The 17,500-nt window shown below is 44.4% G+C and overlaps 1 pseudogene across 1 annotated transcript in view; it reads left to right on the plus strand.

The window, feature by feature from the left end:
• Nucleotides 1-17,500, plus strand: part of LOC311247981 — a 45,384-nt pseudogene that overhangs the window by 22,380 nt on the left and 5,504 nt on the right. The window contains exon 6 of the transcript in view: nucleotides 241-574. The product of the transcript in view is annotated as an uncharacterized misc_RNA (transcript). The remainder of the gene's footprint in view (nucleotides 1-240; nucleotides 575-17,500) is intronic.

Consider the following 17,500-nt stretch of genomic DNA (forward strand, 5'->3'; position numbering starts at 1 on the left):
CTCCCTCTCTCTCTCTCTCTCTCTCTCTCTCTCTCTCCCTCCCTCCCTCTCTCTCTCTCTCTCTCCCTCCTCCCTCTCTCTCTCTCTCTCTCTCCCTCCCTCCCTCCCTCCCTCCCTCCCTCTCTCTCTCTCTCTCTCTCTCTCTCTCTCTCCCTCCCTCCCTCCCTCCCTCCCTCTCTCCCTCCCCAGGTGTGGGAGGCCGTGCTGACCTTCCTCTTCTTCCCGCTGTGCGTGGTGCAGGCCTGGGTGGCCGACCGCCGGCTACTCTTCTACAAGTACGTCCGCAAGCGTTACCGGGCCGACAAGCGCCGTGGCATCATCATCGAGACGGAGGGCGGGCCGGACGGGGGGGGCCCTGGGGCCCGGCGGCTTCACCAAGATGGACATGCTGGAGCTGGACGGACAGATGGGGCTGAACTGCCACGGAGGGATGGACGGAGTGATGATGGAGGAGGGAGCGGTGAAGGACGAGGAGGACGAGGCCCGGAGGGACATGGCTCGCACCCTGAAGGAGCTGAAGCAGAGGCACCCGGACAAGGACATGGAGCAGCTGATAGAGATGGCCAACTACCAGGTAACTACAGGTTAACTACCAGGTAACCCTAACCCTAACTACCAGGTAACATGCTGACCCCTAACCCTAACCCTAACTACCAGGTAACATGCTGCCTAACCTAACCCTAACCCTAACCCCAGGTAACATGTGACTGAACTACCAGGTAACATGCTGACTGAACTACCAGGTAACATGTGACTGAACTACCAGGTAACATGCTGACTGAACTACCAGGTAACATGCTGACTGAACTACCAGGTAGATAACATGCTGACTGAACTACCAGGTAACATGCTGACTGAACTACCAGGTAGATAACATGCTGACTAAACTATCAGGTAGGTAACATGCTGACTGAACTACCAGGTAGATAACATGCTGACTGAACTACCAGGTAGATAACATGCTGACTGAACTACCAGGTAGATAACATGCTGACTGAACTACCAGGTAACATGTGACTGAACTACCAGGTAACATGCTGACTGAACTACCAGGTAACATGCTGACTGAACTACCAGGTAACATGCTGACTGAACTACCAGGTAGATAACATGCTGACTGAACTACCAGGTAACATGCTGACTGAACTACCAGGTAGATAACATGCTGACTGAACTACCAGGTAACATGCTGACTAAACTACCAGGTAACATGCTGACTGAACTACCAGGTAGATAACATGCTGACTAAATTACCAGGTAGATAACATGCTGACTTAACTACCAGGTAGATAACATGCTGACTGAACTACCAGGTAGATAACATGCTGACTAAACTACCAGGTAGATAACATGCTGACTAAACTACCAGGTAGATAACATGCTGACTGAACTACCAGGTAGATAACATGCTGACTGAACTACCAGGTAGATAACATGCTGACTAAACTACCAGGTAGATAACATGCTGACTAAACTACCAGGTAGATAACATGCTGACTGAACTACCAGGTAACATGCTGACTGAACTACCAGGTAGATAACATGCTGACTGAACTACCAGGTAGATAACATGCTGACTGAACTACCAGGTAACATGCTGACTTAACTACCAGGTAGATAACATGCTGACTGAACTACCAGGTAGATAACATGCTGACTGAACTACCAGGTAACATGCTGACTTAACTACCAGGTAGATAACATGCTGACTGAACTACCAGGTAGATAACATGCTGACTAAACTATCTCTAATATCCGGTTAGGTTTAGGTTAGGTTTACTTTATTTGTTCAAGGGGGACAGCGTACATTAATAAACATACAATAAAAACGTAAATGCACCCACTTTTTGCCAAAAGGCTCATTTCCATTGGCAGTCCCCCTGCCAGGAGGTACAGGCTAAAACCCTATGTAAAAAAAAAAGGGTTAGCAATACAAACAGTATAAGCGAGATAAATAACATTAGAATAAAAACACAAACAAAAGCATATTATAGTAGAACATGAGATAGGGATACATGGATACTGTTATGGGAACAGAGGAACGGGACCCATAAATAAGAGAATGCAACCAGTTCAACAGGGAAACGCTAAATAAGCGTGTATTTATTCACAGAAGAATAATCAAGAATACAGACAAACAGAGTAATACAAACAAGTGCAAGCAGGTCGGGGGGCCTGGGTTAATGAAATGTCTGATCTGTGGATTATCTTGAGTAACCGGGTCAATTTGCTCCATTTAATTTGAGTGACGACAGACATCTCTATGGCAAATCACACCCAAACTATCTGGATGGACAGATAGCGCTCTGGGTTGCGAGGTTGAGATACCCGTGTTTGCGACTAGGAACTCCAAGTTGATGTGCCCTTTTATTTGTGTACATTAGTATACATATCAACTATAGTAACGTCACCTGTTGATTAATAGAATATCTGTTCTCCTTCCCCTGTTCCACCCCTTAGGGTCGGTACCAACCCCAAAATGATATTATGGTAATAGATCAATATTTTTCAGTGTTGCATATAATTTTCGATTTTTAAACGTTTTCAAGTATTAACATCACTAACATGTCACAAAAGCATGTAGAATGTATATTATCATCAATACGTTAGTTTAGGAATAGGTTAAAAGTGCCATTAGATAGTTTTAAGTTTTCGATTTTCGATCGTCTATCCAAGCCGGGAACGGAAATGGAAATTTTGTAGAGGACATGCATAGCTGTTGACCAGTGTTGGAATTTTTTTGAACTACACTTCCTGTCACATACTGTGGGCTTTCAAAGTTCAGCGTTCTGAATGAATCATATCAATAATTGTTATGATTCGCGATAATAAGCCACAAAAGTAGGGATGCTCGATATTGGCTTTTTTACCGATACCGATATACCGATATTGTCCAACTCTTAATTTCCGATACCGATATATGCAGGGTTCCCCCCCCCCAAAAAACTGAATAATTTCAGGTAATTAACATTACATATCTCTTGTTGTGGAATTAACACAACATTATGCATACTTTTGACAATAAATTAAATCAGAATTTGTTCTTACTTGCTTGCCTGGGTAAATAAAGGTTATAGAAATGTAAAAACCGATACCGATATTTTCCGATCACATTTCAATGCCAATATCGGTAGGCCGATAATATCGGACATCCCTACACAAAAGGTAACGTTTTTGACAAATATTGAAACGCAGTTAGTTTCTCCTCGCTAATGTTAGCATGTAGGAACAATTAGATCTGAAATTTGTTTCAAAACGGTTGCACTGTGGGGGAAATAAAAAAGTACACTAGATTACAGTAGATATCATTATCTGTTCTTATGCACGCCTGGTGATACTAAATCCAAATTGAACTCGGGCATTTGAAAGATAATATATGTATATATATATAAATGTGTGAATTGGCTATAATAAGGTAATGTATAAGCATCTATTCTATATTCTATAATATATTAATATTTATTTAATTGCATTGGTCCGGATGGGAGAATTCAGTGCTGTATCTACAGAACCTTCGGTTTTATCATCTTCCCTTTATTAATTTCCTTCGATTTTTTTGTACACATGATCTCAAGAGGGTACTGAACGAGATCAGTGGCAGTTTTTTAAGTTTGGTCATTATTATCATGGTGTTATTCACTGTCAAAGATGCAAAGACAAATCATAATTCATATTCTCCTTTGTTTCATCACAATTTAAGCAAGCCTAGTAATAGACACAATATTTCTGACACTGTGAATACATTCCCTGAAGTCCATAGATGTACCTAGATACCAAGAATATGCAAATAGCCCTTGTAGAAGTGGAGCAATATTCCATTTACCTAGGTATATATTTTATGCGGATTTTCACATCGTGTGGAACAGGTTAAGCTGATGACTAATTTTATAATAATGTGCACACACACACACACACACACACACACACACCTACACAAGCAAGCACACAAATACACAAGCTATAGATTTTTCTGAACTTGTGTTAAACTTTGCGTGCCCTCGAAGTGCAATCAATAGTCCGGCAAAAGAAGGAATCGATGGTACTTCTAACCCACAATGAAGGTGCTCTGCTTCGTTTTGTTGAAAGGCTGACAGAATGGGTGATCAACTGATGTATAATGTCAAACATTTTCTTTCAAATACAGCATCTTAAAAGAACAAAAGCAAACACACACAAGGGTATGCACATTCATATTTTAGCATCTACTGACAACTCATCTCAGCTCCGGTTTTAGCCTACTGTACTTCCCTCCTTCTCTCTGTTCCTCTCCTTCCTTGCTTCCTTCCTTTCTTCCCTTGCCTCCTCTAGGTACCTTCCTCGTAGGAAGGGGAAACAGGAGGTGTTGAGGGGATGGATGATAGTGAAATGTCTTTGTTAGTCCTAGGCACCCCAATACTGTGTTAGTCCAAAGCACCCCAAGACTGTGTTAGTCCAAAGCACTCCAAGACTGTGTTAGTCTGACCCCGGATGCCTTGGGTGGAGTGGAGTGAGTTTAAGGGGGTGAGTGTAACGGATGGTACCGCGAAGCGCAGTCACGATGGACTTCAGATGTTGTGAAGTGACTGGGTTGAGTAGCGGTACTATGGGTTAAACTCACTCATCCTCAAAAGACACATAGACACGTTATCAAGCAGTGAGTTCACTTCTTGGTATATCGGTCTGTGCTGTTGCCCGCGGCGTGGGAGACCCGGGTATGAAACTCCCTCGGGGCATCAAAGTTTAAGGTGACAATGTCACAACCGTTATATATATATATATACACACTATAATATACGTATAAATATATTGTTTACTTTGGCTGAGAGAGGTTTCGACATCCTCTGAGGTTCTTGATAATGACGTGCTCTAAGGGGATGACACCAGGGATGACACGACCTGTCATACTCAGGGAAATGGCCCCTTGGACATCGGACCTCGGGGCAATGATGTCATCACTTAATTCAAACTGGAAGAGATCATAGTAGGTTGGACAACATCCAGGGCGAGAGAGAGAGCGAGAGAGAGAGAAAGAGAGAGAGAGAGAGAGAGAGAGAGAGAGAGAGAGAGAGAGAGAGAGAGAGAGAGAGAGAGAGAGAGAGGGAGGGGGAGAGCGAGACACACACACACAGAGCGAGAGAGAGAGAGAGAGATAGAGAGAGAGAGAGGGAGAGGGAGAGGAAGAGGGAGAGGGAGAGAGAGACACACACAGAGTGAGAGAGAGTGAGAGAGAGAGAGACACACGCACAGAGCAAGCGAGAGAGAGAGAGAGAGAGAGAGAGAGAGAGAGAGAGACAGAGAGAGAGAGACAGAGATAGAGAAATACGCAGAGAGAGAGAGCGAGACACACACACAGAGCGAGAGAGAGAGAGAGAGATGGTTCACCCTTGAGGCTGGGTATTAAATCTCTGTGCCTTTTGACTACAGACCAAATCACGCCCCTTAGCACTGAGTATCGAAAAATTGACTGAGTATGGATTCTTCTAGTTAGCCTGCTTCTCTTCTGTCATCTCCTCTCTTCCACTGTCTTCCTGGACATTCTCGATGCCTTATGTTCACATTGTTTTTGTTGTTTTGGCTAAAAGTCAGAAACTGTGTAGAAGTCACATAAGCACTCACACAGCCCAGTGTCAGTGTCCAATGCCAGTTCCTATTGGGCACAACCCGACACTGAAGCATTTGACAAGTTATTCTGTTACATGGAGAGTACGCCTCTTCCCAGTCAACAGGTGGAGTACTTGGGCTTGACGTTGAGGTCGAGGCCCATGATTGTAACCCTCTCGGAGCAACGGAGGGTGTCTATCCTACACGCGCTCGGGGGTTTCCGTCTTGGAAAGACGGTCACGGCGCTGCAAGTGATGCGCCTGCTCGGTATGATGGCATCTGCTCACACGGTGGTTCCTCTTGGCCTCCTCTTCATGAGGAGGATACAGAGGTGGTTCTCCAGTATGAGAATAGACTCGGTGAGGGACAAATGGAAAAGGTTGACGGTTCCTTTGTCGATATGGGGGGATCTCGCCCATTGGAGGAGGCCTGGTATCCTCACCATTGGGGTCCCCATGGGCAGCAGGCGCTCACACGTCACGGTCTTCACCGACGCTTCCCTCACGGGTTGGGGAGGGACGTGTCGGACCAACGCAGTGGGGGGCAGCTGGACGGTCCATGCTGCCCGGTCTACCCTGCACATCAATGTGTTGGAATTGAGGGCGGTCCTCCTGGTCCTCAAACGGTTCGTCCACCTGGTGGTAGGCGAGCACGTTCTGGTCAGAACGGACAGTATGACGGCAGCGGCGTATATAAACAGGCAGGGTGGGACTCGATCCATCCGCCTGCACCGGGCGGCGGTCGAACTCTGTCTATGGGCATCTCGCAGGCTGCGCAGTCTGAGGGCGCTCCACATCCCTGGTATGGAGAATGTGGGCGCGGATATGATGTCTCGGGCGGTCCTCGTTGCGACGAGTGGGAACTGCGCCACGATATAGTCAGGCAGATCTGGGGTCGCTTCGGGGAGGCTTCAGTGGATCTGTTTGCAAGCCGACGCTCTCACAAGTGCCCCTTGTGGTTCTCGGTCAGTCGGGCAGATCATCCCCCCTTGGGAGTGGATGCCTTCTCGATGTTTCCATGGCCGCCCGGCCTTCTGTACGCTTTTCCTCCTCTACATCTGTTGGGTCAGCTGTTGGAGCGGATACGGAGGGAGCACAGGATGGTGATCCTGGTCGCGCCGGACCGGAGCACGGCAGTGTGGTTCCCGGTCCTGATCCAGCTACTGGTAGCTCCGCCATGGCTTATTCCTTGGTCGGCGACGGCCCTCTCTCAAGCACACGGGTCGCTGTTTCAGTACCCGGTGTTGGGCCAACATCTGATGGTGTGGCTGGTGAGAGGGTAAATCTGGAGAGGATGGACCCTTCTGTGGTTGATACCATCCGGAATGCGCATGCTCCCTCCACTGTTGCGCTTTACGCGGGCAGATGGCGTATGTTCCAAGAGTGGTGTAAGGCGGGGGGCAGGGACCCGGTGTCCTGCCCCCTGGATGCTGTCCTTGTTTACCTCCAGTCTCTCCTTGATAGACTGTCGGCTTCGACGGTGAGAGTATATGCAGCAGCCATTTCCTCTTATCATGAGGGATTTGAGGGTGATGTTTTGTTCAGCCACCCTCTTGTGAAGCGTTTCCTGCTTGGCGCTCGACGCGTTAAGCCGGTAAAACGCTCTTTGGCTCCGAGTTGGGATCTTCAATTGGTCCTCGGTCGGTTGTCCTTGGCCCCGTTTGAGCCTCTTGAGCAAGCGCCGTTGGAACAGCTGTCGTTCAAGACCACGTTCTTGCTGGCCGTCACCTCCGCTAAACGCGTGGGTGAGCTTTGTGCTCTCTCGGTACGACCAGAGTGTCTGTCTTTTCGTTCCGATTGCGGTGCCACTCTGCGGCCTAATCCTGCCTTCGTGCCTAAAAATATCCGGAGTTCCTTCCGCTCCAGGGATATTGTGGTTCAGGCGTTTCATCCACCTCCTCACGCTAGTGAGTTGGAGGCGGGCCTTCACCTGTCATGTCCGGTCCGGGCTTTGGGTATTTACCTCAGCCGTACTCAGGGCCTCAGGGCTACCGATCAGCTTTTTGTCTGTTACGGTGGTTCTCGTGCTGGTAAGGCACTATCGAAACAGCGCCTGTCCCATTGGTTGTGCGAGGGCATTGCCCTTTGCTACACGTTGGCCGGGCTGGCTCCCCCTGGGGGCGTCAGGGCGCACTCCACTCGTGGGGTGGCAGCCTCTGCCGCTCTGCTGGGTGGGGCCTCGGTGGAGGACATCTGTGCTGCAGCTTCATGGTCCTCCCCGGGTCCCTTCGTAAGGTTTTACCTCATGGACATGACCGGGGGTTCTGTCTCCCAGGCGATTCTGAGGTCTGTGGCCTTTCCTGCTTCCCGTTGTGGGATATTTGTAGATATCCTGATGAAGACTGTTCTCAGTCAACCGAGGTTTGGATAATAACAAAGGTTTATTAACCAAACAGATAGATTACATAGAGAGAATGGCTGAGGGCTTCCCCCAGGTGATCAGCTGAAATGACCCAGGTGAGAAGACCTGGATAGATCTCGGGAGGAGATCTATATAGGTAACAGGGGGGGGGTGTGGTCCCATTTGATAGGTCAGATGGGGGGGGGGTACAGGTTTGGGGAGAAAGGGGAGGGGAATGTCTTATTCCACAGAGAGGGGGGGGGGGCACAGGTAAGGGGGACACAGGGGAGGGGAGTATATTTACATGAGGACAATATATTATACCACAATACTCACTTTTCTCTGTTATAATGTGGGTGAGATTAATGTATAATATACCAGGATTGTTTGGAACAGGTAAAAGTGAAAATAGAAAATAATTAAAATAATAATAATATTTTGGCCGATGTGATGTTGGTTGGCATAACAGTTTAAAATAGAATTATTTATATACATGATTCATGACATGATCGACTGGACTGCGGTCTGTGTTATTTTGATATCAGAGATGTGGGAATAGATATCACCCTTTTCTTTTATTAATCGCTCAAAATATCTATATCAATGAGTGGTCCTCAACTCTGATATCAAACAATAATTAATATAATCATTAGAAGCTATAGCTGGGCATATATCTTGGCATGCCTTCAGTCGTTCATGTCGTGACTCAGGGGAGCTAATGTGATGGTTGTACATACAGGCATCGTAATAAACCAATTAAATACATGCACTGTCTCTGTGTGGTCAGAGTGCACAGGGTGAACAACAAAATTGTGTGCAGGAATAGGATTTACACATAAGGCTAATGTGTACAAAAACATTTTAACAACCGTTAACCTGGTGGTTAATAAAACTAACATGATTGATTATGGGAAACTGTTCAAAAAATATATATATGCACATTTTATAATGATTCTTGATGAAATTACTTAGGATCCAGTTGTATTTAACCTGAGTTTGAGTGTCACTTTCATCTGTGATTGCCTCAGTTTTGTTGGTCTTTACTTAGAATCAGGCAATTTTCTCCATTTCTTCTCTATAAATGAGGAGATAAAACGTCTTATGCATCGCTTCTGTATGTAATTCTAGTGCATATACTATCAATGGTTCACCATACAGGTGCAAAACAACAACGTTACATGTCCTCTTCTATGAGAGAATAAACCAACTGATTCTTTCTTGTCTGACAATACAATTTTGTAACCTAAGTAATTCAAATGTGATGTAATACAGTAACACAGTAAAATTTAAATAAATACATAATAATGTGGACAATGTGGCGTTCAGATGCCTCTTGGTCCACAGGTCTCTGATGATGATGTCTCTCTTCTTGACGGTGCAGTCGGGAACATTCACTCCTCCATCATTCAGAGGGGGCTTACAGGATGTCGCCGTCCACTCCCTGTGTACCTTGTCAAGGGTCACCGTTTTTGAATGTGTTGTGCTGGTTTTGCTGTCCTCTCCTCGTCATTGCGGTACCACTTGATGGAGGGCGAGGGCCCGCCGGTGTAGTGGCTAGTCAGTAGGACGCTCTCTCTCACCAGATGAGAAGCTTATCATCGGAATCCATCTTGCAGGTGATGGGTTTGGTCTGCCGTGGTCTGCAGTGCCGGGGTGGAGGCCGTCAAAGGTTGATCTCCTCTTCGTCAGTGTCTCCTTGGTCAGTCTCCTTCGTGGTCCCCTGCTCCACTTTCTTGGGGACGTCTGTGGGCTGGGTTGGATGGCGGCTCTCCCACGGTTGCTGTCGTCGGTTGTGTTCCTCCTTGCCTGGTCGCGCCGTCGTTCGTGGTTCAGGTCACGCGTCGTCTCACTCGTCCTGTCCTCTCACCAATTTATGATCTGAGGATGATAAAAAACTGCCTTAGAAAACCTCCTCACATAAATGATTCAACGCCTTTCTGCTAAAGAGGAAAATCATTTAGGGTTAATTCAATTCATTGTGTAATACCATCATGCATTTGATATCGTTTGGATCCGATCTTTGCATGGAATCAGAAAATTTCTCTTTATCTTTATAATCTGTGATGTCAAATTGAAGTTGATCTTACCTCAGGATGCGTGCGATGGGTGTACCTCAGGATACTTACCTCGTCACGACTTCTCTGGCTTTCCTCACACCTCTAGTGTGCTCATCATAATTTAGCATGGGGGAAAAACATAAAATCTAGGCAGCCAGTTAATTTTGCATGAAAAACAATCATTCATTTTCTCGTCTACTCTTAAGTAGTATTAATTTAATTACCTCTAATATACCTTGTGCATTTTGATAATCATTGTGTAAATGATTATCCTGCTTTCAACTGATACAAATCATTCTAACCCTAGCTAACCTTACTGTCATGCATTTGTCCTAATAAACTAACCTACACTGTAGCACTCAACACTTTGATGACCATTGTTACTCAGCTGATAGAGTTGTGCCCTTTTTGATGTCCTGTCATACAGAACCTGTGAGTCGCTTTTGGATAAAAGTGTCAGCTAAATGATCAATGTATGTGTATACCTTGTACATTTAGATAATTGTGTTTCAATTTTGGTGGTTGATATTTTGCAGTCATGGAAATGTATTAGTTGTTAAAAGAATAGTTATGAATGTTATTGGTTATAAAGCAGAAAATAGAAGGAGGGGATAGCATGCAAGTTATGTTATTTTGTTAGTATGGGAAATATGGTGCCTTTCATGACTGCAAATTCATCACTATTGTCTGATTCATGTTAACTAAGTGGTTCCATCCATTGTCATGTGAGTCCACCAAGCCTGTGGTCATAGTGCAGAGCATTTGCATTGCTTTGTTTCTCTCACGCCATACCCTGTGGGTTTCAAGTGCCCAACTTGAATAGTGTCTGCTATCGTCTCACAATTGATTTCCCTTTAGCTCCAAACTGCTTTGTGTTCTAATGTAGATTAACTCAGTCCCTTTCTGTCTCTTGATTGTCTGTTTGCTTCCTGTAAACACAATTTACATGTGGGTGTTTGGATGCAGATTTGTTTTAAATGGTCAATCGATTGTCTCTCAGCTCCACACCATCTTCGGTTGACATGCAAATTGTTGGAGTTTCAGTCTTTTGTGGTACAGGTGTGTTTAAACACTGCTTTGTAATTCAATTTAGAGTTAAATCCGTCTGCCTCTCCTGATTGTCTGCTTGCTTCCTGTAAACACAAAAATATGTTAGTGACGCTTTGACTGTCTGGGTTGTGTTGATTAGAATCCTATTTAAAACTAGCTTTATGTGACTTATAATGTGTAAATTAAAGCAACATAAACATTCAAGTGATCTGAGATAGTTGTAATTTACTGTAACTGAGATGATAGTTGTGTATGTATAGTTTATACGTCAAATGTATATACTCTCTTTTCTTGACTCCTTTTGTATCACAAACAGTACTGAATTTGCAAATCTGGTATGTCATAAATGTATAGATGTAGCAGTACTGATTATCTGTATGTCATATATGTCCTGATGAATTGAAAATGGGGGACCCTGATGTAAACAAGACGAAAGTCTTTCTATATTATAAATGTATAGATGTAGCAGTACTGACTATCTGTATGTCATGTATGTCATATATGTCCTGATGAATTGAAAATGGGGGACCCTGATGTAAACAAGACGAAAGTCTTTCTATATTATAAATGTATAGATGTAGCAGTACTGACTATCTGTATGTCATGTATGTCATATATGTCCTGATGAATTGAAAATGGGGGACCCTGATGTAAACAAGACAAAAGTCTTTCTCTGGTCTGCATCCCCATAACAATTGTGTGTATTGAGCTGTACTGTATTGTACCCATTCTGCAATCTGTTAATAAAATTTTCAATCAATCAATCAAAGCATCTATATTTATGATTTTCATACTCACCGGGGAAAGCTGTTGTGTTGACGTTGGATCCTCACAGTTCAGTTCAGTTATTGAATAACCCTATTAACTTACCCCCTTTTGTGCCCATGTGTATCTTTAATCGAATAGTGGTTCCTGAGGCTGTAGCACGTTACGTGTCGTCAATGCAATGTTCGGTTCGTTTCTCCGGTGGTCTGGGATAATGCAACCCTGGAAACACTCTTCTGCATCTCGCCACCGCAACTCAACATTTTCCAATAGCAACGCGCACATACATATACAAATAAAACATATACTACACGTGGATTTCACGCACCCTCGGTCTTGGGCACATTAAACTTTACGTTCGCCTATGGATAGTTTCATATAAAATCATAACTTCACGGCGCGCATAGCGTGACGTCATCGCTCCAAGCGACGTTCGTGCGTTCTCATTCGCCTCGGAAATAACGCTTTGCAATTCATACAGTATTTTTCCCACGAGCTCTCAATAGCCTGGAATTCCTAAACCAGCGTTTTGTTACCGAATGAACGCGCCTGTGCATATGTGAAACGTAAACAAACTGAAACGATAAAACTATACTTCCCCAAATGGTCGTTCCCGTGGGCCGGTTTTGTTGATTCCGGAAATTACTATCCTAGTTTGTCCCGTGAGTTGCACCTCAATGTTATCCTCTGTATAACGGTACTAGTCTCCCTATGCTCGTCGCGCTATCCGTCGGTTTCTTTACTCAATACAGCACCGCGGCGGGTTCTATACTGTGCACATACAAACGAGACTTTAAACAGACAAAACAACAATAATACATATAAGTTAACGTGTGTGTATATCTGACAGTATTGGATCGCTGTTCGTTTAGTCGACCAGCATCTGCTGCGACAAGGCATTTATCCCTTGATATATAACTATACATCGTTATTAAAGTCATAACGACCAAACCTGACTTCGAAATTTACCAGCGATATATTAGATGTGAATATACCGTTTAATCATACTCTCGGTCTCTTCAACTCGCGACTAATGTCCAGTTTAATGTACTTTCCGCGACTGATGTCCCGTTTAATGTACATTTACGTACTCCCGGGGCATCGCGTAATCATGTACTACTAGGACATCGCGTGATCATCTTCCCGCTATCTGTATGATCAATTGGTTAATTTAATCCAAATACATCGTTTTCAGGAATGGAAGAGATTGTGAGCTTAGTTTGAGGTTGCATCTATGAATATATGACGTTACTCTGTTAAATCTAATTAGATTATAACAGCTTCTCGGTCCTAACTTCCCGCCTCTTTGCCAAAAGAATCACAGAATAGTTTCTAAGAGAGTAGCGTTTTCCAATGATATCACTCTAATAAGCTCACGTATCTCCTTTTGTTGCCTATATTTCAGTCTGAATTAGACTTGGGTTAGCAATCCAACAACCTGTATTGTGTGCCTTAGCTTTTGGTCGGCTCCGACTCGACCTGGAATAGCACTTCAACCTTTGTGCCTAAACTTTTGGGAATAGCACATATAACCCATCCTCTCAGAACCGCCTGATAAGGACCCAGGTGCACGCGCGCCCTGGTAACGATTCTCAATACAGATCAGATATATTAATGCACATTATTCTTACTCAGCCATGATCTCAATATTTGACAACATTCTGTAATATTCACCTGGCACAGAGAAAAGCGGGAAGGTTTTAATTCCTTGCCATACATTTTTGGTCGACCATCTATTATACTCACTTTTCTCTGTATAGCTGAAATGATACAGCACGCCGGTAGGACGCAAGAGTCCGTCACAAGTTCGTAGACGCCAATTGTGGGATATTTGTAGATATCCTGATGAAGAATGTTCTCAGTCAATCGAGGTTTGGATAATAACAAAGGTTTATTAACCAAACAGATAGATTACATAGAGAGAATGGCTGAGGGCTTCCCCCAGGTGATCAGCTGAAATGACCCAGGTGAGAAGACCTGGATAGATCTCGGGAGGAGATCTATATAGGTAACAGGGGGGGGGGTGTGGTCCCATTTGATAGGTCAGATGGGGGGGGGGGGGGTACAGGTTTGGGGAGAAAGGGGAGGGGAATGTCTTATTCCACAGAGAGGGGGGGGGCACAGGTAAGGGGGACACAGGGGAGGGGAGTATATTTACATGAGGACAATATATTATACCACACCGTCCTTTGGTAGGGTAGCAGGAGTGTGTGGGTATGGGCCACAGTGTGTTAGGTCACACATGGTTCCGCCTGTGCTGTGTGTTCAAGGGGTTCTAGTTCCCTCTTGTTCGCACTCGGGTGGAGTTGACTGCGCCCTCTCTTCATTAGGAAGGATGGGGTGACGGGACTCCCCTCCCCCTTGATGTGGGCTTACGGGTCCTCAGGGGGTGCATCTGTCGGGCCTCACGTCCACTCTACCCCATATCTCGGAATGGCTTAAGAGCGGGACGCGATGCCAATACGAAATATAACGACAGGTTATGTATATAACCTAGGTATATGAGTACTGGCTAAGCGTCCCGCTCTTAGCGTGCCCTGAGTTCCCTTGGGGAATCTTTTCTTGGAAACGATTTTTTCCGAGGAAGAGTGAGTGGTGACCACGCCTAGTACTTTATAGTACGCCACTAAAGGGGCGGGGCCTGGCAGGTGGTGGGTGTATTTTGGTTTTATTCGTTGATGGAGTACAATAGGAGGGTCGTTGATGAGATGCCAGAGTCGCGCGATTTTTTATTGGTTTGTCATGACAAACCAATTACATAATCCAACATATGTGTAAAGAAACAACATATTCCAGTTAACGGTATATTTTTTTGAATGATTCGTTACGGCGTAATCAATACTTCCATTTGTATAAATTGCGTTAAGCGGAGCTTAGTATTCCTGCCTGGCTGAGGAGCTTGTCGCGGCTCATGCGCATGCACGCGCTCGGCCAATCAGAGCAATGCGGAAGGACAAGTGGGCTGCCGAAAGTATTTACGCCACCTGGACGCTTGTATCCTTTCGGCAAGCAACAAGCCCTTCCGCGTTGCTCTGATTGGCCGAGCGATCGCATGCGCATGAGCCGCGACAAGCCCCCTCAGCCAGGCAGCAATACTAAGCTCCGCTTAACGCAATTTATACAAATGGAAGTATTGATTTTGCCGTAACGAATCATTAAAATAATATACCGTTAACTGGAATATGTTGTTTCTTTACACATATGTTGGATTATGTAATTGGTTTGTCATGACGTGTCGTGAATTAACCGGTGGCTACAACAACACACAGTAACTACATGCATCATTGTTTACAATGAACGGTGGGGCTAATCGAAAGGACTGGACACGGACACGTTAAACAGCAATCAATTAATTTAATATGAATGAATGAATGAATGAATGAAAACTTTATTTAACAGATTGCAGAATGGGTACAATACAGTACGGCTCAATACATACAATTGTTAAGGGGATGCAGACCTGAGAAAGACGTTAGTCTTGTTTCCATCAGGGTCCCCCATTTTCAATTCATATAGACATTTATGACATACACAACATACATGACATTTATGGCATAGGGACATATAGGTAATTAGTACTGATACATTTGTGACATAAACGGTATTCAAATATACAGTACTGTTACCCCTAGATCCTGACAGAGTATATACATATGATGGGGAGGGGACTGTACATTAGGAGGGGGTGGGTGGGTGGGAGAGAAATATATACATGCGGTGGGGAGGAGACTGTCTATTAGGAGGTGGTGGGGGTTTTGGGCATTTACATCTGTGTTTGTTTGTCTGTAGATTGTTGGTGAACAACTAACTTTAGGTTAGTTTAACTTGTCCGTGTCCAGTCCTTTCAATTAGCCCCACCGTTCATTGTAAACAATGATGCATGTAGTTACTGTGTGTTGTTGTAGCCACCGGTTAATTCGTGATTTTTTATTGGTTTGTCATGACAAGGGTTAAGTTCATCCAGCTAACTGAACTTAACCCTGCCCTCGACCAGGTTCAAACTTTTTGATCTGTTGTCATAGTGATTTAGACAATCGAGCGTCAGGGAATGGAAAAGTCTGGCTTAAGTCAAGCTATGCTGAAAATTATCCGGCTAACTCAGTTAGCCAGGTACGGGGAACGGGGCCCAGGACGGCCCTCTCCCTCAGTGTAATAAAAAAAAACACATGGTTGTCAGTTCTGAATCCCTGCACAAAGCTGACTCTTTTGGAGATCCTTCTGGGTTGCACAGCAGGTGTGTGGCTGTGTAAGCCACCACATGTCACGTGGAGTAGAGTGCAGAAGGGATTCCAAGGCATCTGCTCCCCATCAGGCATTGTTGTTGTTGTGGAGAGACTGTTGACGGTCCACAGGGACGACCCAGGCTGCCGGAGATAAAGACGCTTAGGGTTTGGCTTAGGTCAAATCAGCGTTAAATTGCGTGAAACCAACAACAACAACCACAAAAAGAAAGTCCCAGCGGGAGGTCGCCTTGATGCCATCTGGAACACAGCCCTGGGGGGACGATAGCAAACAGTAGCAATAGAGTCATTGAGCATCCTGCTGCTTGCCTGACCGCAGCAGTGCAAAGAGGCAGTTGTTTGGGTGGCTAGAGTCTATAGAGCAGAGGTCACCAACCCGTGGATCGCGATCGACTGGTCGATCTTTGAGACCTTCTCTGTAGATCTTTCCCTGAAAAAAAAAGATGTAAAAAATAAAAACAATTTTATTTATTTATTTTTTTAGATCTTTCCCTGAGAGTCCACATTACAGTTCTAATTTAGTTTTGATGTGAAAAGTGATGCTGCATAAGATGACTGCACTTAGCACTGACTGAGAAAGTACATATTACAGTTCTACTTTGACGTTTTAATGTTGGACCAAAGCATTGCATGTAATTACAATACAGGCAAATAAAAGTAATTTAGTTTAAAGTACAATCTTGGCTGTCTTTTTCTCAACGCTTCAACAGGTAGATCTTGCCTTCACCAAAAAAAAAAAAAGTTATCTTGGGCTTAAAAAGGTTGGTGAACACTGCTATAGAGACTATTCTCTTAGCCTTGGCCCTGCAACGCCTGGTGTAAATGTCCAGGGCCCTCATTCATCAACGTGTCTTACGCACAGATTTGGGCTTACCCTGTGCGTACGATCATTTCTAAGCAAAGAGTGGGATTCATCAATTTCAACTTGAACTTGACTTTGTGCTTATGTGTACGCACAGCTCGGACCACACTTAGCTGACGCCCAGTGGTAGAATATATTATTACAACAAGGAAATGAGCTTCTGTGCATAATAACACTGGCATGTTCTGTATGAACCGTAATTCATTATAGTTAATTGTAAAATAGCAACAGTAGTGTAATTATGATCAAAACCCTATAAATAGCATTTGGAATAATAGATCTTTCTCTCAGAATGAATGCAGCATGGTTTATATAGCGTTATCGGAATATACGGGGTGTAGGCTACTGACTGATTGATTGATTGAAAAGTTTATTAACAGATTGCAGAATGGGTACAGTACAGTACAGCTCAGTACATACAATTGTTAAGGGGATGCAGACCAGAGAAAGACTTTCATCTTGTTTACATCAGGGTCCCCCATTTTCAATTCATCATAAATCATAAAGCTCAACTCGTTATTATTTTGCGCACAGACCGCAGAAACACGGGAACGTTTTGATTATATTTAAAAGGCTTTACGTTAAACGAAACAAGTGGAATTTCG

This window comes from Notolepis coatsorum, assembly GCF_963971535.1.
Source record: "Notolepis coatsorum genome assembly, chromosome: 1".
In the NCBI taxonomy this organism is placed as follows: Eukaryota; Metazoa; Chordata; class Actinopteri; order Aulopiformes; family Paralepididae; genus Notolepis; species Notolepis coatsorum.